The sequence below is a fragment of the Chiroxiphia lanceolata genome, chromosome 3, assembly GCF_009829145.1.
Source record: "Chiroxiphia lanceolata isolate bChiLan1 chromosome 3, bChiLan1.pri, whole genome shotgun sequence".
NCBI classification, from domain to species: Eukaryota; Metazoa; Chordata; class Aves; order Passeriformes; family Pipridae; genus Chiroxiphia; species Chiroxiphia lanceolata.
Window position 1 is genome coordinate 25,471,118 of NC_045639.1, and position 27,774 is coordinate 25,498,891.

The following is a 27,774-nucleotide window of genomic DNA, read 5'->3' on the forward strand; positions in this document are numbered from 1 at the left end:
AAATCATAAGAATTTTGTACTATGATCAAGTTTCAGCCTGAATTTTATTTGGTTTTGGAATTATTTCTTTTCATGGTGACAGAAACTGTTACATGATTTAGGGAGAGAGGAAAAAAATAAGTTCTGCATGTTAATAACTAGACGACAACTGTGAGATGAAACATCATAGCATGAATTACTTAACTTCATTTGACTTTGAAGTCCACCAGTTTGTCATAAAGTTTGCAAAACATTTGAGATTCTGTTAGGAATACATGGTAAATTCCCCATCTTAAAGTTGTACCCATGCAATGAAGGACTTGAGACTTGAAGTGAAAGTGCCTGGATGTGATCACAAATTGAACTGTAATGCAGTCTATGCTTATCCAGTCAAGTTTTCCAGTGATGGTTGAGGTTGGCTAATAATTTCTTTCCTGTGCACTGCCCTAAGAATCTGTTCTGTTTCTCCAGGGCACCTTGGCAAGAGACTTGCAGATATTTAAAAGCCCTAATTAATGCCAGGTATTTCACTTCACTTTTCTTTTTAAATCATGAAAAAAATAATTACGAAGCCAAAGAAAAAAACAAATATTTTCCATTTGCCATTCATTATAGATGTCAGACAGCCATAAATATAGAAATGGTCAGCTGCAGGTGTAACCTAGTTCTGTTGTGTAATGCACACTCTGTTCCTATAACATTACTAAAAATGGTCTGTCTGGCTAATAAATAGCACTACCATTACATAGTAAAAGGTGAAAATTAATGTGAATGCTGCTGGTGAGTTAGCTACATTAACAAGCCAATCATGTAGTATTAGCAGTTATAATGGGGAACAACATAAACTTTTAAGAGCTTCTGCAAAAGCTTTCAGTCCTTTCTATGTTGGGAATTTATTTCTTTAAATTTGGTAGGAAAAATATGTTGGAATTTTTAAAAGAAAGTCACTGACATCTGCATCTAAAAATAAAAAAAAAAAAATTAAGAATTGAGTCCAACCTAAATATATCACTATTATCTCAGATGTGCTGCTGATAAAGATCTCTTGCCTCCATCAAAGGTTCTGGCACATGTATGATAACCTTTGATAGCTAACTGATAGAGAACTGATAACCTCTTACTGATAGCAAAATCTTTTCCACACCAGAGCAAGAAGAGAGTGCAATCTGAAATGGCAGTGAGTAAAGGGAGACAATAAACAAACAAAAGACTAATTAGTGTCTTTTACTTAGACACAGAGCTGACCAACAGCCCATCTGGCCCTGTGTCCTCTCACTGATGTTGCATGGTACTTTGGGAAAAATTTAAGGTCAGATCATATAACCTATGTTACCTCCCTGGAGTTTCTTTCCAGATTGTGCCAGCATTTGAGGGAGTTTTGAAATAGATTTATCTTGGCCATTGTAGGTAATAACCAGTAACAGATCTATCGCCTCCAAATTGTCTAATCTTTCTCTGAATTCAGTTTGGCCTTGATAGCATCCAGTGTCAGTGAGTACCACAATTTAATTGTATACTGTGTGAAATGCAGCATGCTAAGAGTTACAGCCTTTGCTGGTATGGTTCTTACCTCCCATTTGTATGTCCTCAAAGACTGACTGTTTTGTATAGTCCTACAACGGCTTCTTCTATATCCTGTGCATCTGGGGAGAAACCACATGCAATCTGGCCCAAGATGATAAGTAGGAAGATGAGAATCTGCCTGATTAGTAACATATTTTGTGAGTTGCTTATATTTGAGTCAAATGTACTAATTCCCTCTCTCTGTCTTTCTCCCATTCTTTTAATTTTGTTCTTGGCTGCAGAAAAATCACTAAAGAAAAATACCTTGAAGGACAGCTTATTATGCTTGGCAATGCTTTGTTATGTTGCTGTGCCTCTATACCATATTTGATCTGAACTTACTTCTTGGAGACAAGTAGATTAAAAGAAAATTAATTGAAAATATTCCTATTTCACTTATTCATTGGTAACACACATCAGAGGGTAAAAATTAAAAGACAAATGTCTATCAAGTTAGAAAAGCAAGTCTGCTCTCAAATCTAGTGCTCTGAGTTCCTGTGGAAAACTTCACAGTGATATTCCTAACCTGCTTAAACGAGCACATATGGAAGAACTGATAGTCATTTTATTCTGGTTTACACTTCTGAAATTATTTCAGTGAAAAACTTCTATTTCCTTAAGTCAAGTGCCTACCAATTTGTAGACTGCATTTTTAATTGCAGTCTATCAGTACTGTGATTACATGCATGTTGTGGTGAAGAGGTGAAAGAGGAGGGAATTGAATTATTACTTATTTATAAAGTGATGTTAAATTCTGACCTCAGTCAAGTTAATATCAAAGTTGGGAGTTCAGTGGGAGCTGAATAAACCCTAAAGATCTGCCGTTATCACTTGTGACCAAAGAACAAAAAGGCAAGTTCAAAAATTCCTTGTCTCCAGTGTTCTGCTGGGAACACTGCTGCCCAAGAACTATCAACTGTTTTCAAATGGGGGCCCAAGAAGATGTGGATGCAGATTGGGAACAGGGGCCAGCAACTCAGTTCCTCTTTTTCCCCCTCAGCGCATGTTCACATGGAATTTGATTCTTACAGTCTTTAAACAATTGGAGAAGGCAGCGGTGGTATTTTTCATGGCAAGCACAGCCCTTGCTAAGGAAAGCAGTGTAGTGCAGATCAGAATTTGCTGTCTGTGGGTTTAACAGTTGGTTTGAGAAATGGCTGTGATTTTACAAGCCAGCTCCACTAAACCAGACAAAACTGCCCTTGGTGGTCTCTGTTTTGAGTAGTGTTTTAAAGTTATTGGACTTCCACAGTTACATTTAGCATACGCTCCCAGTGAAACCCAGATGAAATGCTGCTACCAGGAGATATCACCTGGGAAAGAAAGGACACATAACATAAGGAGACAGGCTTAGAAGTGCCCCAGAGGAGCAAGATCCTATATGAACTACTGCTTCTTGCATTATTTTCTCTGATGCCTGAGATGAACTAGACATCTTTCAAGAAAGCAGATTGCAGGGAAATGGCTTGTTGCTTTTGCAGTGCTGATGCTATCCTGAGTTAAAGAACTGCATGATTACCCATCCCTGCTCAAAATGCAAGTATCTGTTAAATGTTATTGAAGAGAGTGACATAGAGCCAAAACAGCTTGGCATTGCAAAAGACAAAGAAAGAGAGCATATCAGAGAGGCAGTAGTGATTCTATGCCTCCTCTTGTGTTCTGGAGTTTGTAGCGGTCACAGAAACAATTTATAGTTCTATTTAGGAAGGAAATAGTTATAAATTATAGCTAAGTTAGTTCATAATTCCTATAAAGTGTACTTAAGAATTATCACTGTCCTAAAAGAAACTTCCACTCTAGATAACTGTATACCACAAATGGTACTTCCAAATTCATTCTTAAGTTTTAACTGAATAGGCAGGAAGCACCCCAGAAAAAACACTATTGTTATATCTGTATAAATTATAAGGTGTTTTGGGGATCCTTTAAGAAAGAGCAGCTGACTGGCTCAAAAATAAACACAAGAACTGTTTTTATGATAACAGATGGCTTTTGTAAAAAACCTGTGTTAGACAATATCTGAGTAATGAGTTAAGCTAGTATTTTTCATTGATGTGTCATCTCCATAATCTTCATCTTTCCTATAACTTTTCACTGTTTTTTTTTTCCAGAAAAACAGCAAGAATTTAAAATAGTTTGCTACAGAAAAAAAAAAAAAAAAGGGAAGAAGTTGAGAGTGAAATACTCTTTTCTAAAACCCATTAGTGAAAACAGAAAGGGAAAATAAGAAAGTGGGAAAGAGATAGGACCATTTAAAAAGTCAGAGAGGAAAAAAAAAGGAGTGATAGGAAGGGAAAATGAAAGGACAGAGTCTGGCGAAAGAGCTGATGGGCAGGTAAAATGAAGTAGTAATAAAGAAGATTACAAAGAAGGGACAAAAAGGTAGTAACAAAGAGAAAGAGATGGAAAAATGATAGGCAGAAGTGAAAAAGAAAATAAAAACAGGAGATGGAAGGAGATCTAGGCAGGAAATAGGAAAATGTGGGAAAGAAACAAGAGAGTTGTATTTAGTTAACACATGTTGCTACCATTCATCCGAGGGAAGTAGATGCAGGGCAGTCAGGATGGAAATATAGAGGGGTAATGCCTCTTTTCTCTCATTTTTAAAACACTGTTCAAGCTTTGTTAGCCAAGGATGAGCATAATGAGGACCAAAAGAACATGTTTAAAACATGTAATGTGTGTTTGAAAGTGAAATGCAGATGCTAGCAGCACTCCCTACTGAGGAGGTCCCCATCAAGCACAGCAGGCACAGTGTGGGCACTGACATCCCTAAATCATTCTGCAATTCTAACCTCTGCTTCCAGCACTTGCAGTGTTTATGCTTATTTTGTTATATTTTACAGAAAAAATACGCAGCTGGGGTTGTCAGGCCTTATGCTGCTTTGTATGGCTGCAGAGTTATAAACAATCTGAATACTAAATATTCAGCCTTTGCTGGGGACACCCATTTCTGTAGTGACAAGGTATGTCAGTCTGAACCAGACAGCAAGCTATCAGATACAGGAAGCTACTGTAAAATGGACTCTTTACCCTCCATTTTTGAACTCATATTTTCACATTAGAAGTCTAGTGTTGGTGTGGTCACTGCTTCAAAGTGTTCTCTGTAGGCAGTTTTAATGAGTAATAATTTAAAAGGCAAATTGCAAGCTCTTCAGTGAACATGAACTGATGAGCAAATTTCGTGCTGAAAGGTGGTACAGTGAGACTCTTGCCCTGAAGTGCTGAGGACAGACAGCAGGGCTGCCAGTGGCAGGTTTTCCTCTGTAGGTGGATCAGAGTCCTTCACAAAACCACAGGGATCACACCTGCAGCCTAAGGGAGGGCCAAATCATGGACACGTTTTACTGAGCATTAGTTACCTTTGACTTCCAAACGGCAGTGGCTAGGAGAAGGTTAGTTTTTATAGGTTTAAAATAAAAGATCAGTTTTTATAATCCATCAGGTTTGAAAGCCTTAATATCTTTTATTTTTCAAATTTTGCTCAAGAACGCTCAGAAGACTTGGACTCACAGGTCCCTGCTCCCAGGCTACAATAGCCAGTGGAAAAATCAACACCAGCATCACAAAGCTAAGCCCTTGTAATGGTAGGTAAAGTCCTCTGACCAGCAGAGGGGAAATCCATAGGACACTGAAACCTTTTCTTCCTTGGGCCAAGAGGAAGTCTCCATCCCCAGCATGTGGAATATTTCTGAACATAATAAAGGTGTGAAGATGTAAAATGGGACACATCTACCACAGCTCCAACAGCCAAAGCAAACATAAAAGAGCTCAGAAGTTACGGTTTCAAAATTGCTTGTTCATCAGTCCTTTTCATATTTCACAAGCATCCTCACACACACTGGCCCATGTACATAGCAAACCCCAAACGGGTTTTAAAACTAACCTAGTAAAGAAAAACAAAAGTTCTGTGGGTCAGAGGAGTCTGCCTGACCCTAGATTCTGTATTACCTTAACATGTTTTTTTTCTTGTTGCTTTTCTCTCTCTTTGTTTGATTTTAGAGGGAGAGTTGGTTTTTTGTTTCATCCTTTCCTATTCTTTTGTCTTAAGTTTTTCAATGTACCAAACAGAAAGTCAGATCATCAGTTTTCTTCTACTCTTATTTTATAGACCACTGAGAGAAGTTATAAAAATTAAATTATTTTTTGGCTTCTTATTTTAATGCTAAAAGAGAAAATAACCAGAAATAATGTGGGCAATGATGTGATTTTTCCAGCAGTGTCATAATCATCAGGGAGAGTATTACTGCTGCTTGATTAAATAGCTCAGATTTACTGTGATTCATTATTTTCTGAGAAAATCTAGACAACAATGATTCTGTCTTTACTATTCTCTCAACATTTCTATCAGTAACCTCTTCGCTACATTTACATTTGAAAAAAAAAGAAGTTGAAGTTAAGTTTGTTACATTAATCTAGAACAGCAGAAGGATTATGCTTGTGGATCTGTCTACTCAAATAAGAAACTGAAGTGTGATCTACTTACTTGGCAACCATGTACAAACCACATAAAATCTACCCAATGTTCTGTTTGTTGCCGAGAATTCAATGAATTTCGAAGAAAAAAATAGTCTCTCAGAAAGGCTGACAGTGCAATATCAAACCTCTGTCTTTTCTCACTACCTGTTCATACCTGCAGACATGTGCATGGACATATCTTGCTGCTCACCTGTTTTAATAGAGCCCCTGGCTGCAGTGCAGCCAATTTGTTTAAAAATGATTGCTCAAATATAATTTGGATACTAGGTATCTCATTTTTTGTGTTATGTATTTAATTCCAGGTTCAGAGGTTACTGAGCACAGAAGCCTCTGAAAAGAAGTCATCATATTTACCTCTTTGCACTTATTTCACTAACAAATATGGCAGCCAGATTGCATATGTGTGCAGGTTTGGAACTAGGAAGTTTTCTTCAACTTAATTTTGCTTGACTAAACTTGACTAAATGGAATCATGCAGATTCCCCTAACTTTGAACTCTGTATGGAGCTGTAAAAACCATGCTTTGCTTTAAATGATCCTTGCTCTTTCAACCACAAACTTTTTTTTTTGGTACATACTGGCATCTCAAACCAGCAAGTACTGAGCACTATGGGGCTGATCCAGAAAGGCATTCCTGTAAAAGTTTGATTTCAGGTCTTGTTGAGTGCCAGTTCCTGAAAACATAAAGCTAGTTACACATTTGACTACTTTGTTGGATTGAGATCAGGGCACAGGGTCTTAGAGATGGACATGTCCATGCTATGCTGACAAACACCCACACCTGGCAATGAAGCCAGCTTCACTTACAGGCTCCAAGTTCCACTTGGCTATTTTAGTACAGGTTAGGTACCAAGGCTAGGTGAGGGGGGAGGTGGTTTATCATGTGAAAAAAGGTCAGAAGTTTGCCTGCTTGCTCAAACCAGCCAAATCTGGTTTTAATCTATGAAAACACACCAAAACACACTTCTTGGAGAAAAAGGTATGTTGTATTTTTCCTGACCGCTGTTTTCCCTGGTGGCAAGTTTCTCATTCAAAATTAAATCCACAGCTTTGTTTATGGGACTTTACAGAAGTATTTGCATGGGTTACCGAGGGGAGGGAATACTCCCATATGCAGAAACACAGAAACCATTAAAGCACATGAGGCTCTGTTGGTTCCCCTCCCCAGCTGCTACTAAGTTTATTTGCAGGCTGCAGCCTGGAAAAGGGGCTGTGGCCCATCTGCACCACATATGTGGGAATTAATTTCCAACATAGCCACAGGAGTGTGGGTCCGACACACCCTCCCCTAACCTCCTCTCAGATCCCCCTCCACGCTGCCTTAATTGGAGCCAGAGCGGCCGCCACCGAGCGCTGCAGTGTCACGGGGCGGGAGGGTCAGGGGCTCGGCTGCGTTGCTGGTCCTTGGAGGACCCCCGCCGTTCCCTCCCTCCCCGGCACATCCATGGGGTTAAATGGCATAGCGAACCTTGTGCGGGCCCCCCCGCGTGGGGCGAGCGTCACCCCTGGAGCAAACCTGGCGTCACGCTGGACAGTGGGGCAAGAGAAGGACATCAAAGGGGGCAACGCTGTGCTGCTGCACCGCATCTCCTGGGTCTGAGCCTTTTCCCTCTACAGCTGCAATGCTGACACTCGCTGCTCAGTGGTGGGACATGGGCGGGGGGGAAGGGGGATGTTGTGAGTAAGCATCCTGGGAGGAAAAATCAAAGCACGGCGTTGAAGCTGAGGCAAGGAAAGGAGATAGTATTACTTAAATTAGATCGCCCTCCTATACTCTCTTTTACACAGGAGGAAAAAGTTAGTTTCTTTTTATATTTTGGGCCTGCTTGGAAGATGCTGGAAAGGGCTGTCTTGGAGTGCTAAAGGCAAAGGCCTCATTTGTTTTAAGCTTTTGTTAGAGGCAAAGGGACAAGTGTAAGAGGGTAGAAAAAAAGAGATTAATATTAGCAAACATAATTGCATTTGTGAAGGTGTTTGTCCTGAGAAGGCAAGGACTAAGCTTTTGGGGGCTCTTTACTCTTTTGCACATATAAGAATAAGCATTAAAAAAAGCAGTAATTCTGTGGCTAAAGCGAATAACTAAACTAATGAAGAACACCGTTTTAAAACAAATGATTGCATAAGATGTACATGCAAGGCAAATGTCAGCAGGCAACCTAACTCTATAGTCAAAAGCTTTTAGACATATTAGCAGTTTTATAAATATCCACTTCCATGTCTGAGGTTCAGCTGAGTATCTGGCCCCAGAGCCATCTCCACCCAAAAAGTGAAGTCACATTTAAAGTAAGCAGTGACCTCTGGATCAAAAATAACAAAGTCATGTTCTGAAGAAGAGGTGTGATGGTCACATGTTGACTTTAAGCTTCAGGTTTGTTTTGTTAATACTAATTTTCTTAAGGCATTTTTTTTTAATAAATGAGATTTCTAATTATTTTTTTCTCAAGAACAAGAAATTATTGTTAATTTTTGACAAATAATTTCTTTTTATAAAATTCATAGTATGTAGAAGCAATAAATCTGGCAAAAGTGTTTTGCTTTCCTTAAAAGCAAGCAGAGCTGCTGAGGTCCAGTTCATGGCTGTGGGACCTGCTGCCATGGCCCCAAATACCATGTTTTATCCACAGCATTTTCCTGGGAGGGGTAATACCCTCTCCCAGTGCTGTCTCAGTGTGTTGGTATTCTAAAGAGAACTCCACAAACATCCATTTAAAACTCCCAGATGTTGACAATTGGATTTGGTAGCTGCTGGGGACGTCAGTTGCTGTTTCAGGCTGCTGCAGAGCGAAGCGGCGCTATCCGATGTGCCAGCGGTTACCACCCTCAGCTTCTCCTTGGTCCTTCCTCACCAGCTTTCCTCAGCGCCTTAAAAGAAAAATTATAAGTATTTATTTAGGACTTGTATTTCTCCGGAATAGATGAAAAGGGAATGGTTTACCTTGGAGTCTGGGAGTTTTGCCTGTAAATAACCATCTGTAATACCTGTCCCCTTTGCTGTAGCAAACCAAAGTCTAGTCCTCCTCTGATCTTCAGAGAGAAAACCCTTATTCACTCTGCTATTAGCCACCACCTTATTTATTACTTTTCCATGGCTACTAGTATTAAACCAAAGTTTGTTGCTGAGGCTGAAAGATGGCTTTAGTATTGGCTCTAATCATGTATTTTGCCTCAAGCCACTAACACAAACATTTATTTGCTCAAGGATCACCAGAGAAGTGGTTGAAAAGCACCTAAAGATTTTAACTGGAATTTGATTCGCGTTCATGTTCAAGAATTCAAATGATCCTTTTATCTGAAGAAGTAAAGCCTTAAAATATTGAACTGAAAATAATGTAGGCAAAAGCTTTCTTGTGGTATTTACAAAAAATTTGAACAGGGCAAAAACTCCTGGGAAGATGACTTCCCCTTGTGATTTTACCACTTCTATACTAAATTTGGGAACTAAAAGCAAAAGGAACAACTCTTTTGGGTTTTAATTCAAAATGGTCCAAAGCTAAGTAATTTGACTTTCTTTTCTCTGTAGAGGAAAGTGCTATGTAGGTCTAGCATTCACCCCAACAATAACTTGGGTGATGCTAAAAATTTGTGTTTCTAGGATTCCACCTCAAGTAAATACTTGTTAATTGTATGATTTTTTTGTAGAGATGATGGAGTCAAAATGACTGCTTTGCTTCTGCTGTATGTATCTTGGAGCTGGATTTTTTCGATGAAGTCTGTGGAAGCTTGTTACCATGTTAAATGCCCAGCTTTCATTAAATCCACACCTGAAGGGTAAGTAAATGAATCCTGAATTTCACATTTGTAGGTATGTGTGCTTTTCATGGATTTATGCCAACTAGATTTTAGATTTAAAGAAACATTGTCATAACCTTAACCACACTGTGGCTAGACTAAACCTCAAAGATCTTGTTCCTAGGGGCACTGCCCTTTGAAGTGGCACCACTGACAGTTTTAGCTACTGTAAGTATTTATGAGGTACAAAATTATAAAGTAAACAGGCATAAAATGTTATTTTAACAGCATGCAAGCATCACCAAACTGGATTATATTCTTGCGTTCCAAGGATTTGTTTACTCAATTTGAGTTTTGTTTTCTCTCAGCTCTTCTCTTTTTTTCCTTTTCTCTTCTTTTTTCCTCTGTGAACCTGCCCTGAAGAAACATAGAGGCACTGTTTGCCAACTGCAATAGAAGATCTCTAACAGCTCAGATGTATATGTTTACTATGAACTGAACTCTCAGCTCTTAAGTTATACTGTGTGTTTAGCCTGTTTACTCCCCAAAGTAGTTGGAAGAATATCTGTGCATTTTCCACATTGTTTCCAGTGTGCTGCTTTGTTTGATGGTGGTTTATTAATGATACTTGTGATTTATTACTCTCACTTTATTAGATTATTTGCAAATCGGTTACAAAGCACTGTGTGGATCATGCCTTGTTAGTCATAAAAGCATTCAAGAAGCCATGAAAATCAGTTAAGCTTGAATCTATTGAATGAAAGAGCATAGTGCTCTCTATTGATCAGTAGCCTTTAGATATGTAATGAATAGTAGTACTTTTAGCACTGTTTAGTGTTTTCCTTTGGATCTGATAAATTACACTCTTTTGTATTATTGGTTTGAGATTTGACATAAAACATTCTTGTACTATTATTTCTTTCAGCTCTATTACTGGGATGAATTTACATGCCCAAGGCATAAAAATGTTGTTAGAAAAACTGATATTTGCTTTTCTAACACAGTTTTAACCATTGAGTTAACACTGATCTAACTTTCATATATGGCAGAATATTTAGGGCTGGATAGTTTGCAGAATATATTTATAGCCTATATGCATGGTATATACAGTCTCTCATATGAATAACATACACAGATTTGGATTTTAGCTAATTTCTTTATTAATACAGATTTAATTTTGAATTTCTTATTGAACAGGCAAACAATATATGAGATTAAGTCTTCATTTGTTTTTTGCTTAAGGACACTGTGCAGCAGGCCCCAAGTCTTACATTTGTGTCATTCTCTGAAAGATATCCCCATTGATACCAATAGTCAAATGATTTGGAGGTGTTCACTAAGACATTCCTCTGGATCATAGAGTCACTTTCTCCTTCCATCCACTCCTCTCCCTTGTAAGAAAAATAATCAGAAGAATGAGCCCAGTAACCTATTTTATTAATAGGATTAGGGGCAATAAACTTTCAGAAGCTTTTTTTTTTCCTGGATGTTTTCTAATGCTCCCTTCAGTGTTTGCTCAGGTTATCGGTGTTTGAATTAGTTCCTCTCAAACAAGCCTGATTTAGGCCATAGTATCCATAACCTCTGGGGACTGTTTGGCAGCACAAAAAACAGTGATAGTAGTTTGAACATCAGCACTGCCCTGGGATGTCAAATAAGAAAAAGGTTCCATTGAGCTCAATATAAGATTCTTAGCTGTGTATGCAGTTACAGGCAAAATCCAGTCAGACTTCCTTCTAACCTGAAAGCAGGAGCAGTGTTTAGTAAAATCTGTGTCCCAGTGTTTTTTGCCTTTCCTGCACACAAGGATTCAGTTCCTTACTCCTCCTAAAGGCGACAGCTACAAGGGCTGAGAGCTGAATTAAAAAAATATGAATATAAGTAGAGATGTGATAGTAAGCACACAGGCTTCTCTGACTGGCAAGGCTTGGGGACAGGGAAAATGAAGCTTTTGTAAACCTCTACTTGAAGCTATTATTTTTCAGTCTCTCTGGAACATCTGTTTTGTGACTGACTCTAGAGAATCCAGTTGTAACAGTTCTTTTCTTCCAGCCAAAAACCTCAGTAGGTTAACCAGTAGTGACAATTTCAGCATACAAATAAAAAATGTTTGCTAAGGTGGATGAACTGTGTACTGCCTGTTGGTTTAGCTACTGATTTCAGGACAGAATGCATGCAATTGATATTTTGACCCTTTTTGTCTCTTCAATTACTTTGTTGTGAATTAATATAATTAATTCTTATATTCAAAAGCTCTCTTGGCAAGACTGTAACATGGTGACCACCTAAATAGTAAATGAAAACATAACTAAAAAGACTCAAAACTTAGTAACATCTGCAGTACATTAAGAAAGGTTTTGGAGCTCTAACATACGACCCAAGTGCCAGCATCCTTGCAGCATGTCTTTTACTACAGCCTGGTTTTGCCCTGGTCTTTCTAAGAGTTGGCTTAAAGGGCAAGTTGTCTCCGATGACCACATTAATTGACCCAACAGAATAGATTAAGGAGGGAGAAGTGATTACCATCTCAAATCACTAATTTCTATGTAAATTTTAACATTAAATGAATCTAGGTCAATGTCTAGCTCGTGTAATAAATGTTTCTTATTCTACGAAGGCAGCCATAATTAAGTTATAGAATTACAGAAGTCTGGCTGAAAATTTCTAGCTACAAAATATTTTGAGGTTAAGGCAAATAATTTCTTGTGACTGTGTAGCAATCCTGATAAAAAGATTTCTCTGCCTTTTATCATAAAAATCAAAGTCCCTGCACTTTGAATTTCATCCCATCATTTAAATCTCTACTAATAATTTCTTTTTCTGCAAACAATACTGAAAAAGTGTCTATAACTTGATGAGTCAAATAATGATACCATACTCAACCATGTTTTGATGAAAAAAGAGAGATCATAGTATACGACTTGCCACAGAAATCAGATAAACTGGGCTGAGAGACAGTTTAATCAGGAAACTCTTCCATTCATATTCTTGCAACCTTCAATGTATCTGTAACCATATCTCCTTACCTACCCAGAAGAGTTTCATTTCAGTAACAATTTCAGAGAAGCCACCTGTATGAGGTCCAATGTGGCATTGTGGCATACTGTTCTATCTTTTCACATCCCATTTAAAAAACTCAGTTTATCCATGCTACTTAGAGACAGTGAGGGACAATAACAAGCAATGGATATTATTCTGTCCCTATTGTGAAAAATCCAACTCTGTGGCCTGTCCTGCAGGAAATAATACACAAAGAAACCAAAAGGCAAAAAAAAAATACAGACAGAAAGAAAGGTTATCCTTCTCTTTTTCTCCATTAAATTGTGTCTTTTCATATCCTCCATTGGCTTCCACACCCCAGGTTTAGAAATATTTAGCTAGTGATATGTCTGTCATTACCTGCTCTGCGTGACTTAGGAGTTTTAGTAAAATTGAAACTCCAAAGGCTTCATAAATGTGGAACAGGACTGCCACTGTTAGCAGTGTGACAAGAACTAGCGCACTGCTGGTATGTAAATAATAATAAATAGTAGCAATATTGACAAGAGAGATGATTGACTTGAACACAGCTCTGTGCCCTGTGCAGCATGGACAATAAAAGTTTCTAATGTAGCTGTTTGTGTAGTTGTTAGGAGATCAGTAACAGTCCAGTAAATTTACTTTACTGTTTCTCTCAGTGAAAAAGGACACATATAGACACATAGCTTAAAAAGATTTATTAGTCAGCATAACCTGATGTAGCACAAAAGTAGTATTTTCTACTAATGCACTAAATTAAGATGACAAGCAATGTGTTTGGTGTGTACTCAATTACTATTCTTAAAGCAAAATACAACAAAAATTGAAGTAGTACTTCCTGAGAACCAGAAAGATGCAATTCATATTTTGTAGCTCATATATTTTCTTGGTTCTTGATTTGGGAACTGATTAAGGGTCTGACAGTCTTACCTTGGGGTTAGTCAAAGCAAGACTCTCCTAAACTGTTCTGTTCTCCTGTCTCTCTTACTCCTTGTGTCTCATGTATGCTTCAGGGGACTTTCTTGTAGACCAGCTATGGGGACCACCAGCACCACCATCAAAAATAGTGGCTTTGCTATTATTATTTTTTTGCAATAATATTGTTAAATGAAAGTAGATTCTTGATTCTAGCCTCCGCTTCCCCAGGACTAGACTAAAGAGAAGACTTTTATTGTTGCAGTGAAATCTCTCAGCACTAACTCAATTTGGTTAAGAAAAGAGAGTGAAAGCATGAATAGGGTTGATTTTTTAAACAGTTTAGCACAGTGCTGATCACAGAGGTTTAAGAAAACCAGCTAACCCACATTCAAGTAGATAACAAACCCAACTTTGTGAAATGGGTATTTCTTTTTATAGCACTGAGAAATAATTCCATCCATAAAACATTTGCAAGAGATATAAAATGGTGAAAGGTGTCCTGAATATTTGAAACCTCGCTATTTTGTGACTTCATGAGCAAAAAATATGTTAGTAATGCAATTTCTATATATTCTGCATGGACCCATGAAGTTTCATCTTAAAATTAGCATTAGTCTTCTTGTACTCTGTTCCAGTATCCCACTTTACGAAAGATTAGATACAATCATACCACTAAATTTTTGTCCCACTGAACATTTTTACCATATTTCTCTGTTTTTGGACACGGAAAAGAAAAAACAAACACTTAACACAATGTAGCCATGACACAAAGTAACATGACCATTGTAAAAGACATTTGTGTTGTTGACATTGGAAAGGAGAGCGCAATCTTCAGACATTCATGCCAGTATTTTGGGTAAAAACATTTTTATTGAAGAGGAAAACTAGGATTGAGCTTGCTTTGGTTGATTATTTTTAATTTTTTTCCTAAATAGAAAGTTCCAAAAAGGAGGCCAAATAGTGCTATAAATTATTTTATAAGATGACTGTAGGTTGTATATTACAAAACAACTAAACCAAACAAACCAGAAAGCTTTGGTATTAAGCAGATGAAAAACCCATTCCAGATGGAAAAGAGATCAAGATTCAGACCTGCCCAGAGTCCAGAACACTCTGTCAAAATTAGGTTATATTAGTGTAGTCTTGAAAAGGAGGTTTTGAAGAGACACAGAGTTAAAACAGGAGTTAAACTGTATTTGACAGGCTGAATGGAATACATTTCCTATCTCCAAATGGCAGCACAGTACACCTGTAATGGGTGTTTTGCTCAAAGCATAATGAGAAGAGAAGAGAAGAGGGAAAATTATTTCATTTATCTAGACTATAATCAATCACTTCCAGGAAAAAAGTCTTTCATTATTTTCCAGCAGCAATAGCAGTTGTTAAGTATATTAGTTAGATGTACATTTGCTTCATGAAAGACAAAATGAAAAGTTATTAGAGAAACAAGATGTACAAAATTAATCTGTAAATTATATAACTATTCTTAGTCATTCTACTGTCTTTGTGTCTCAATACATGCCTTTTTTCTTTATTATCTCTAAACTGCCACCAGTCATAAAAGCATGAAAGCAATAGAAAAGATGGAGAAGTCTCAAAAGAGAAGGGATTTTTTCATCTGGCAACATGTCCAGCCCCAAACCATAAAGACCTTTCTTGAAACTTTTTGATAGTAAAATCTTACTGAATTTTGCGAGATTGCATGATTTTGATGGAAATTCCCTAATGGTACTGGTGGTTTCTGGACAGTGATAGGATTACATAAGGTGATGGTAGGCAAATGATTAGCAAATACTGTGCACAGCTATAATACCCAAGAATTTCTCAATGCTTAAATTTGTACTGTCTTATCTAGTCACGAGAATATTATCACTCCCAAATTTAAACATCAGGAATGTTGAATCACAGTAAAGTCAGTCTTATTTTCATTGAAGGTAACACTATAACGCCTGGAGACTGTCTTTGGTAAATAGAATGCAAGACCAAACCCAGAACAGTAAGGATTTGATTTTGCTTGCCAATGTGCACTTAATTAAAAAAAAAAAAAAATGGTCCATGGAGCAAGTAAAGGAAGGAAGTTAGTGGCTGCACTAAGTATTAGCTTCCAAGAATCATTTGGCACGGAATATCCTACAGGCAATATTGTGTCTAAATGCAAAACTGATATTTTGCAAAGAGTCTCTGGTAGGCCCCTGGTACAAGGAGCTATCAGGTAAATTGGTTATTGAAGCAGCAATGGATGGATGGAGTCTCAGCTGTGGTCCTGAACATGCCTATACAGTGCTCTCCTGCTTTGCAGATGTCAGGAAAGTCATCTCTTGTGATACTGTTCTCTTTTCAGTGCCACCTGTATCAGTCTGTTATCTAGGAAAAGCCTGGGTTTTTTAAAATAGTAAGTCAATTCAGAAGCAGACAGCTCTAAAGTGTAGGTTTAGGTATTATGTAGCTGCATGTCAGTTTTATGGACATAATCCCCCAGTTTTAACTGAGCTTTCTAATTTCACCTAAAAAAGAAGCCAGCTGAATTCTTCCAACCCCATTTAATTCCCATCTCTGTGTGCAGCTTCACTTTATGTTTCTTATAACAAAAAGGCTTTTAAAGTTGATAAATGGCTGAAGAGATTTTGCTTTTACTTTGTTGCTTTTCTGTTTATTTAACCAAGAGCAGTTCTTTCAGTCCTGACCTCAGTCTCTTGTCAAATAGACTGTGTTTGTCAAACTGCTCATGCTCCCATTAACTCCTAGCTGTTTCAGTTGTCACGTTTGATGAATGGCTCAAATGCTGTGAGCATCATTAAAAGCAGGGATACTGAGGGAAGTATTATGCTATACTGAGTCCAAATACACACCATAAATAGGAAAATTCCAGGCAAAGAAAATCTTTTATTGCATAAAGGAAATTGCAAGTGGTTTAAACTAATCTCTTTTAATGTGATCTTTCATATGTGCAGGAGCAAGAAAAGGCCCCTCAGGTTTCATGGTTGGTATTATCTCTTTATGGTTAAAGGACATTAGTAGCTTTATAACCTTATTTATACATAGTTCATGTCAGTGTTTGGGTCTGCTTGGAGGAATAGGGCTGCTTAGTGGGAATAAAAGCGACAGAACTGTTCCCACAGTGCTCTGTAGGTCCAGAGGGTCTGTCCTTTCCCAAAACAGAGCCTGCTGTTTCTGTAAGTCGGAACTTCCCTTAAGTGAAATCATGAAGCATAGTTACTGCACATTGTTTCCCCCTTCTAGACTGACAGGGTGCAGGGTGCTGGGCGCCCATCCAGCGCTGCCCTGGGCTCTGCCCACGGGAGCAGCAACCACAGCTGAGCTCGCTCTGATGACCTGCTGGTAAAAGCTGCACAAGTTCAGTCTTGCCAGGGACTGCAGAGCTCAGTTCTCCACTTACACTCAAGCCAGCATTACAGTTTATATTGTCCAGTGCTCCTGTCTGCCCTTTGTCGTACTTACAGCACAGCAAGAAGCAGAGTTCAGAATTAGTGCTGGGAAGTTGGGTAATGGCTTCAGCAAAAAGAATAAATATTCTTGGTTTTGTTGGTGTTGTGGTGTTGTTTGGATTCTGGGCTATTTTTAACTGTTGAAGTCTACCTAAAGGCCAAAGAACTTCGATTTGATTATTTTATTTTTTTTTTTTACATTCTTGAGGCAGATAAAATTATTCAGAAGAATATTTATATAGATACATTTAAATATGCAAAGTTATACACTTCTAGACTGGTGGCATTTCTGTGCTTATTAGGCTCAAGACAGTATTAGTGGGGCAGGTTTTTTATTAGTTTTGTTTTTAAAATTTGTAATTCTAACTATAAGTGCATATACATACAGACTGGTTTTAATATTCCTGAGTGTTACTCATGTGGAATTTTCATCATGAATAAGTACACTGCTGGAGTATATTTTTCCTGGGCAGTGGTACAAACCATTACAATGAAGACAGCAGGCAAACCATTACAGCAATTTTGAAACAGCATCAGAAGTAGGTCCTCAAAGTTTATATTTTCCCAAGCTACAGCAGTACATCAAGGGGTTTTTTGTTACTAGAAGATAGAAGTTATTCATTGATCTCAGTTTTTTATGAAACACAGAGAAAGCAAATAAACTTCCATTTTTGTCAGAAACTGCATCAGCTACTTTACCCTCAGTGAGTGTAACTCTGTCTGGCTGCTCGAGGGCAAGCAATGGCAGAAATTCTCTCGGCTTTTGCAGATAACTCAAACTTTAGTTTTGAGATCATCTTTCCAGCTAAAGTTTTGGAAAGATGAGGCAGGATGTCAGTTACTGAACTTGAGGCATCATTACTCTAAATCAGTGATTCGCAACACAAGCAAAGCATAAATTTAAGGATATCTTGAGAAGAATTAATAGTTAATCAATTCATATAAGTAATTTTTCCCTTTCTTAGATGCCATAAGTGGAGCACAGAGGTGGGCTGAGGGCTCCCAACAAGTTACTGCTGCCAAACAGGGTGCAAGGGTGGGCAATGAGTTCCACAGAAGCCTTACTCCTGCCAGCTGTCTGCACTGGGTGTATTCAAATCTCCCCATGCACTCACTGGGTGAGTGATGATAGAATTTGTTATTTCCTCCCAGGTGGAAAGGTGCTTCTTTTGTCTGGACTAGATTTCCCAGATTTGTATGTATTGAGATCAGAGGGACTGGATGTTGACAATACAAACTTAATTAACATATTTCATCCAGACAAACTATGAAATGTTATTACTGTATATAATCAAGAATGTGTGTTTCTGTTCTAGGGTGCATCAGGTAACTAATGTTTGTTGCCTAGAATACTAAATATATGTTTGGTTTCCTAAATAGTTGTGGGGTTTCTTTAAATCAATGGAATTCACAGTTCTTTTGTTATTCACTGGGTGGTAATACTGTTAGTAAGCAAAACACTTTCATTAGAATAAATACTTTTTTTAAACCTCAACCTTTTCTTGTTTCTGCCTGTACCAGAATTAAATATTAAGCAAAAAAAAGTAGGAAAGCTGCAGAGATTCCCTAATGACGCTTCCTGCACTTTTAATAACGATATGTTGGTGTCGCTGGATTTCTATTACTCTGAGGAGTACTGAATATGAATTCGTTTGATTAACCACATTCAAACTGAGCCTATAGGAACATGCTCTATACTTAATATTGCTTTCTATAGGAGAGAATTATAACCATCAGGGTACCTGCATCTCTGAATTAAATATAAGTATGTACATACACAGGTAGGTGCCAAGGCCCCAATGCACAGGTGCTCTCCCACTAAGATCTGTGGAACCAGCATTTATGAGAAAATAGACTCCGAGTTCTGCAGGCTCAGTTGGTCTCTGATGAAACATGATCTTGACCTGGAAAAGTGGGATTGGAGATGTCAGTATCTACATACTTGTTAAAGCAGTGAAATGAGGAATCTGGCTCACAGTTCACTGAAAAGGCATCGGCAAGGTTAAAGCAAAACATAAGTTAAAGATTGTTTGCTGGGCCCCCTTGTTTAGGATATAAATGATACTGTCAGGAGTTTTGAATCGAGCACTTCAGTCTGTTCCTGGAAAGCATCACTGGCAAAAAAAAATTATTTTCAGTAGAACTCAAGACTGAGGGGGAAAATACTGTATAAATTAGTTAACAAGCTGACCCACAGGCAGCCAAACTGCAGAGGACTCATTTCCTATGGATTTATGTCTCTTCTGCCTCACTGTTTGCTTTCCAACTCTCCTCCACCGTCAGCCCTCCCTGTCCTTCATGCCTTCAGTGTCTGGCAGGGAGGACTGTGCGCGTGGCCAGGGCAGCACGGCTGTGTATGCAGCCGTCGGCTGTCCCCATTTTCCATGAGACTTTTAAGAACTTGACACTCATAGAGGCCTCTGCCCTTCTGCAAAATGGAGTTAAAACTAGGGGGAACGAGCAAACAGATGATAGGCAAACATTTGTATGACACAATTATGTTGTAATCTCATTTCCCCAAGGAACTATGTACTTTTGAGCAGTCAGTATTTTTAGAGATTGGATATTTTACTTATTTTTAAAAGCAAGTAAAAAGATGCATAGAAACAATCAAAGAAGTGGCACCATGCTTTCTCTGAGTAAATATCCAGAAAGACTTTCCAGATTGTCGTACTCAACAACATACATATCCTAACCCTGCTGCCTATATGGCTTGGGTTAAGCTGCACTCCAGCTATTGAGGACCTGCAGTACAGAAGCCCCATAACAAACAACCTGCCCCCCTCACCAGGATTGCTACATTTATGCCATCTAGACATGTTAACATTTGAGAGAGAATTTAAAACTGAAGGAAAGACTCCTACTTGACAAAACAAAAGAACACCAGTTTCTGCCTTGGAACAATGCTGGTGGTGTCAGTAGGATTGCAACACATCAATTTACTTCAGCATTTCTGAAGTGGGAAGTTCTCTTTGATAATGTATGTCATATTTTTTCTATAATGACCAATTAAAATTGTAGGACTAACTCAACAGCTATGATACCCTCAATACCCTGCAGCATAGTTGTCAGAGCAAGTACACACTTTTCTGTTTCTTTACTCTGTTTTGCTTGTTTGCTTGTCACTTCAGTTTGCTCATGAGTGTTTGCCTTGAGCAGTTCCCACCCAGAAAGAATGTTAGGGCTGGGTGGTAAATAAACGACAAAGATAGTATCAACATAGATAACAATGAGGGGGTTTGTATATGGCTTTTAAGAAAGAAATGTTGAAAAAAAAAATGTGTCATTTGAAATTTTGTAGCTTTTATTAAACAAAAAAAAATATTTGCATTTCTATTGAAATCAAGTAAGCTATAAGTAGAGTGGGTTGGTTTTTGGGTTCTTTTGCTCAGTTCTGAAATTCACAAACGTGTGACTGAAAAGAAAGATTTTCCCTGACCTTAAAATGGTAAATCGTCATCCAAGCTTGCCTCTGGACTCATAGGCAATAGTGTATGTATCTCCTGTTCTCTATTTTACTTCTGTATCACACACATAATGTAAGAGCCCTACTTTTTTCAAAGAATGTTCTAGTACTGTGTAGTTTGGACAAATTTAGCTAATAAGTTACATGTGCAGCAAGTCCTTGCTGGTTAGAGAGTTCTTGGTATTTCTCCTTTAATTTTTCCCTTTCCAATATATACATCCTACAAAGTTTGAAAGCTTTGGAAAAGACTACATGTAACTTAATCACTTACCAGCAATTTGGAAATATTTACCTGGACCTAAATTTTGTTCTTCCCTTTCTCTTTGTCATTTCTGGACCAAGAAAAGTATTTCTAGCAGTGGCAAAAATATTGGCATTGTCCCACAGCACCTAGAAACCATAGAAAAGGTTTTTAGTCATATTAAATGAAACTTAAATGAAGTTTTTAGTCATATTGTGTGATCTCTGACTCTCACCAAAGTGAGTGAGGCTGAAATTCCCTCATGTTATATCTCTTGTGCTATAAGTTATGATATTGCCTGTTTCTACAAAAGTTTTGATTTTATTATCTAACACTACTTTCTACTTGTCTTTTTTGCTCGTTGTCCCTCTAGTCATGTGAATCTTCAGCCCACCCAGCTTGACTGAGCATTTCTATCTGGAAGCGTATTGGGACTAGCTTTCTTCTGAGATACCTGGTTGTTGCTGCTCTTTTGCTTCAGGATCCTAGAAATTCAAGGGTCTTCTTTACTTCAAAGGTATGGGAGCTATTTCAGTCAGATAAACTGTAGTTTTAGAGGAGAATAATCAGCTGCTTACAAGAATATTTCAGTGGACTTCCCTGCAATTCTGTGTTATTATTTCATGTTACTATTTCTAAATACTCTGTTATGGATCAGCTCCTCCAGACTATTTAGAGGTATCCTACAGACCTTTGTCCAACTTTAAGGATAGTTTGCGTGGGTTTCATTAGGTTGTCGGCACACTGCTAATTGGGATTATATCACTGAGACTTAAGTGATGCAGAGAACCTAGCTAACTCACAAAGGCTAAGGGTATCCGAATTGTTATGATCTGACCCATAACTGTCCTAAGGAGTTAAATTTAACTAAAAGCTGAGAATCCCCATGTCTGAGTACTGCACCAATGTTCTTAGATTCCAAATCATCATAAATGCATGTTTTTCCAAAAACCAAACACTCTTCTGACCTCTCTAATTTTCTGATATAAACTAGGAATCTTTTCATGATAACCAGAGTCAAGTATCAGTTCCAGAAAGCCATCACTGTGCATTATAGGCACTTATGCACATTAGAAAACAAAACAAAACAAGCAGTCTACCACTCTCCAGGATTAATGCTATGAAGGATTTTATGTGTGGTCCATAAGTGGACAGAATGTTGCACTAATGTGTGATTGCATGGCAATTAAGCTTAATTAGGGAAGGTTTTGAAAAAGACAGACGAAAGTAAATTATGGGAATGAAAGCAACTGTGCTTTTGGGGACCAGACTGTGCCACACTAGTTCAGCAAAGTGTTGCTAAAAATGTCCCCTTTCTGTCACATTCTGACACATATCCAGCAGTTTGTCAAACCAAGCGTTTTTCTCTAGAAGAGGAAATCTCTTAGGAGCACATTCTTCACCCGGTCGTTGCTGAACTCACTGGTTTCTTCAGGAGACAGCTGTGCTTCCATAGTAAGAGCAGCAGCAGATGACCCTTAATACTTGGCCATCCGGTTTAGTTTAGCATTACCTCTTCTCTACATGGACTAACAATGGTAATGATGAATGTGGATTTTCATGTGCGCTCTTGGGAATTTTTTTACAATTTCATATTTTTAGTGCTTTCTCAGATTTACAACTGAGCACCTCATATGGAACATCTGATTCTGGTTGCAATGATTTTCCCTGGTGAGAAGAGCTCAGTAAGGAGACCTGGAGCAGTTCCCAAGCTTCCACACTGCGTGGTTTGAGGGTATTCCTTCAAACAGGCTCTTTCAGGGCAGAAAACTTCAGGGTTTCTGTGCTCAGAGACAGACTTTTTCAGGAGCCTATCCCTCCTTCAAGGAAATTTTAAAGGAAACAAAATTTAATATGCGGAAATCCTCAATGAATTGTTTTTTTCTGCTCTGGACTAAGTGGTTGTTACTGCAGGCACCATTATAGTATGCTGTATTATACTGGATATTATTAAATTATGAAAAATAATTAAGTAGAAAGATGGGGAGGAATGTTACACAATCTGCAGGCAGATCTATTTTTTTTTAGCTTGGATGGTGTCTGGCATTGCTTTCCAGCAGGACACAGGGATGCTTTTTTTCCCTAATAAACTTTTTACATCCGAGATGAAATACTGATTCTGTGGACAATTTATTAAGAAAAGCATCAGTTTCATGAGAGTTTTCAGTCCAACAGGGAATTTATAAGTGGAAATCATATATAGGGTATAGGGAAACACCTCATAAAAAGAATGACTACATGATCAGCAGCTGTAATTTATGTTCATTCTTTTTTAATAAAAAAATACATGTTCAGACCAATCTTCTATTTTTTTAATTGAAGCTCAGTAAGGTACCCTCAACTGTAGTTGTTTAACCTTTTGACTTTCTTTGGTTTGTTTATGGAAAAAAGAAAGCTAAAACCAGCACTTTGTGTTTTCAGTTATGAAGTTTATTCATATGTGAAAGGTGCGATAAGGATGCCTTTCTCCACTGAAGGCAGCTGACGTAAGTGTTGATAAAAACATCACACACAAAAGAGTGTTAAAATGAAAACAGACAGACAAGAGGATGCTAAATAGGAACAAGAAGCTAGATCTGGATTTTGATGGCTGACCATGACAGCTGTGCACAGGTAATCCAGATATATACCCTATGCCAAAGTTCTCCATGTTAAGGTATATGTTCACCTGCACATACACAGATACAAAATTTGCAGATGAGATATGCGCCACAACTTTTCTGCAGGTCAAATTTTGCAGAAATCTGTCAAATTAAAATTTATATTCCTAGCAAGAATGCTCTAATGAAACCTCTAGATGGGATCTCATATTTAGCACAAAGTGCTGTTTCTGAAGAGAGATCCTCTTAGCTGGGGATCAGATCCCCAGCTTACTCAGATCCCCTACTCGCTTCCATCTCTGTAACTGGGAAGTGAAGGCACAGCTGAAGCCTTGCTGGTACATGAGGTAATAAGGAGTTCTAGGATATGCCTGAGTCTGTGGTAACATAACACTTGTGAGGGGAACTGGCACAAATCTCCTTGGCAGAGTTGTTACAAGACATTCATAGACTCATTCTGTAATGGTGATGATCAGATGTTGGTGGAAGTTCGATGCAGTTATGAAGCAGCAGGTGAACAAGCTCCACTAAAAGCCCAAACCCAGCATTTACTTCCCAGTTACTTCCTGTTAGGTCACAGAAACATCACTGATCTGTCATTTTGACAATAACTATTCTCTTTCATCTTCATCTGCCTAAATACTCTGTCCTACATCTCTTTTGCACATGCTGTAAATGCCTCCCCTCCAGCAGGTTCCCAAGATTTCCTGTATCCCTGCTGGCACCTTCTGCAGCAGCCTCTTGGGAGTTCCTGGGACAGACTATGAAAGGAATTTTCTCAGTTGAATAAATTAGTAAGGGTAAAGGCCGGCTTTTGCTCAGTTAATGACAAGGAAAATTCACCTGGATTAGTACTGGCTACTTAACAGGAACATACAGTCCATTGAGATTTGGCCTTCTATGATTTGGATACTTTCTAGATCATATTTTTTACCAGAATGCTGCAATGTTTCTTGTTGGAAGAGCTAGGGAAAAGCAAATTTTTACAGCTTGAGGAGCCCTGTGACACCAGCTGGAGCTATTCTCCTTACTCTTTCCCCACACTGCAAGCCTTCACAAAGCTTTAAAGCTGTAGAAAGTGAGGCTTCCAAAAGGGACCTGCCAAAAAAATATACTAACGAAGCAAACAAGTCCATTATTCCCAGTTTTCTAGAAGACATGTTTCTTTCTGTGTGTAGTGTATTTCTGCAAGAAAAGTTTAATATTTGCAGTTGAAGGAACTCAGGCTTGCTGGTATTTTTGGATTCCTTTCTATTCAGCTCTCATTTCTTTTTCTCCCCACCTCCTTCCCTCTTTTGTGGCTTTCCTGTGTAAGTGGCCACAGCAAACCCCTGTTCAGAATCCAGGAGGAATTCTTCACCACCAGCCCAAGGTGAAACTCGGCAACAGCTGCTGAAATGCCTTGATCACACACTCCCAGCACCCTACCCTGGCAGCAGCAAGAGGAAACTCCAGTTTATGTTAATAAGGTGAGGAGAGTGGCCAAAATATTTTGCGAATTTTCCAGCTCGAAAGGGTAATGAAGCTACCTCTGTCTCAGTACACTGGCACAGGAGCAAGCTAAACAACTGGGAAACATGTTTCAAAGGAGAAATACACAGCACAAACTCCCTGGGTTTCACACTTCCACTGAGGGCTGAGCTTTGCCTCTTTCTACGTCTTTTCCAGGCTGGCTGCACCCTTTTGCACAAAAAGAGGGAGGGATGGAGGAGGGCAAGCAGGCTTTTCTGTGGATTAGCTTCAGGCAGCTCTTGCCAGACCAAAAGTTACACTGGAAAGCATTTCTTAGTTTATACCAAAACAATTAATTTTTTAATATGTTAAGTAAACCCAGAAAGTTATTCTCATAAGTTTGGTTTAAAATCTGCCTTTTTATTAGCTCTGAGCAAAAGCTCAGATTTCTGCGAGCACAGTCAGATTCTTTGGGCTTTCTTCAAAAAGCTCGCTCTTTTTGTCATTCCTCTCTGACCTCCTCCCTGCTTGTCCCGGGATGAAAAGCAAGCCAAAGATCTGCTGAGAAATGGGCCGAGCCACTGCTGACCTTTGCAAATCCAATTTCTTCAAAGCGAGAGCTAATCGACGTGTTCCCACGCTGTGTATTGCTGAAAGTTACGATGCAATTCAAGGAATGAATTCACCATGGTGCAATCTCATTTTGAATCCAGTTTTCTTGCTATGTGTCAGAGGGTGAAGGAGGCAGAGTGTGGTACAAGTTATACAGAGCAATCACACACAAGTTTCACAAATCATGTAAGTCTTTCTTTGCAAGATTTTACACTTTGAAGGGGCTCTTTCCCCTAAAATTTAAAATACATTGGCCTTCCCCCCGCCCCCTTCTACCTTTCTCCTCCTCAAAAACAGAGAGACATTTTGTAGTGATTTAAAACAAAAATAAGCTGATGAGAGCTTGTAATAAATAATCTCCAAATAGAAAAAAAAAAAAATAAGTCTCTGAGGGTATTATCTGATGTGTAGCTGAGGTGCCCAGTGGGAGATTTGTGTATACAGGAGCTGTAGGTTAATGGGATTGTGCTAGAGGGAGAGCTTTAAAATTCATATTTAAAATTCATATTCTCTCACTTTGCATATCTGCTTTGGTATGAGTGCTATTCTGATTTCACAGGAGCCAGTGCAAAACTCTGTGCAAGTTTTGCAATCTCTGTTAGGTACTGCAGCTGCGCCTGCAGGATCCGTGCAGGAAGAGTGTATTGGCATTCTCAACCTAAATCTTAAAATCTTATTTCAACAGGTGCCTGGAGACTGGCCCCCTCCCTGTTTTCCAGAAGGAGCTGCTGTTTGTTTCCCGTGCTGCTGGCCAAGCCCTGCCTGAGCCCAGCGTTAGGCAGCACAATAGACCCAGTGGGAGCAGCGGCAACGCACCGCAACCTGCTGATGTGCCCCAAGTGGGCACGTTTGCATAATGCTGCAACTTTTTGTCTGGGGCAAAAGGGACAGAAGAGGACTCTCATTCCTCATTTAACTACTGTGGGGCGTATGTCATGGGTAACACATGTCAAGTCCTTTCATCAGCATCAAAGAGAGCAGTTATGTCATTCCTAGCATAGAGTTGTACTTGGTGTGCCTCTCTAGGGACGACACCTCTCCAGCTCGGAAGCCCTGGCATGACAGGTAGGAGTCAGGCTACTCCACATTTGGTGCCTTACCACAGACCTCTCAGCCTATCATGCATCTGACCAGTTTGGTCGTACAGTAGAACTAGATATATCACAACTTACTTATTTTGTTCATTACCATCTTCATTGCACGATTCCATTAAGGTTGATGTAATGGATAATCAAGTCCTTGGGCTAATGAGCTAAGCTCTACCCTGGCTGTAAACTAATGGCTTCCAGAGGAAGCCTCAATGCTCTAATTTTGTAGTTTTCCTTAACAAAGCAAATGAAAATATATCACTGTTCTCAAAATTGCTGAATGAAGCATGTCCTTTTTTAAATTTGATTTCCATAGCCATGAATAGCAAATTTCCTCCATTCATAACTGGTTTATAAAAGAGTTTGCTAACTAACCAGATCTGAAGAACTTTCTTTCTCAGCAAGTATTGCAATAAGAGAATTGCTTGTGTTTTTATTACTTTTTCAATATTTTTGTTATCCTCGTTCCCAAGAAACGATTAGATTTTCCAGTCTTCTGGACATCAAAGATTTTGGAGAAGAGATTGTATGAACTGGATAGGTAACAGCTGTTACCAGATGGATTTACTGGTGGAAAGGGGAGAGGGCTAATTTGTTTTATGTGTTTCCTCCCACTGCTGGCACCTTTCACTGTGGCACACTGTTCCTGTCCTGTGACAGGGAGTGTCTTTGCACAGAGGGAGCCATTGTCCACAGGATTACACTTAACTTTGGGTTTTGCTGTTGTTTGTAAGAGACTTTTCCAACTGCCTTCATCATAGCTCTTTAATCTGGTCTTCCAGTAGTTTATTAGAGAGAAAAGAATGGGGGAGCAGCTCTAACTTTGTTAGATAATAACACTGATTGACAGATTTTCACTTCTGACCTTTTCAAGCCAGAGTTTTGTTTGCTCTGCTTCTGGATATCTGATGACACTTTAAGTTGGATTTATTTCTGTAAAAAAAATAATTGAATTCTTCAAGAAAGGCCACAGTAAGAAAGGAGAGTTTCAGCTTGAATGAACTGTATCATCTCTGCTGCACCCTTCCTTTTAACATGGGAATGAACATTTGCATGAATCCTCTTTATTTCCTCATCTAGTGTAAAATTCCTCATGGTCCTCTTTTAGGTTACTCACCGTTTAGGAAAGGTCTTGGAGGGGAAATGGTGATTTGTAATATTGCAAAGTATTAGCTGGTGAAAC

The 27,774-nt window shown here is 38.7% G+C and overlaps 1 long non-coding RNA gene across 1 annotated transcript; it reads left to right on the forward strand.

Annotated features, from left to right (window-relative positions):
- Positions 1-9,697: 9,697 nt before the first annotated feature.
- LOC116784489 lies at positions 9,698-24,803 on the forward strand. The gene is made up of 3 exons (XR_004356093.1): positions 9,698-9,789; positions 21,213-21,356; positions 24,755-24,803. It is a non-coding gene; the product is annotated as an uncharacterized LOC116784489 (long non-coding RNA).
- The last annotated feature ends 2,971 nt before the right edge of the window (positions 24,804-27,774 follow it).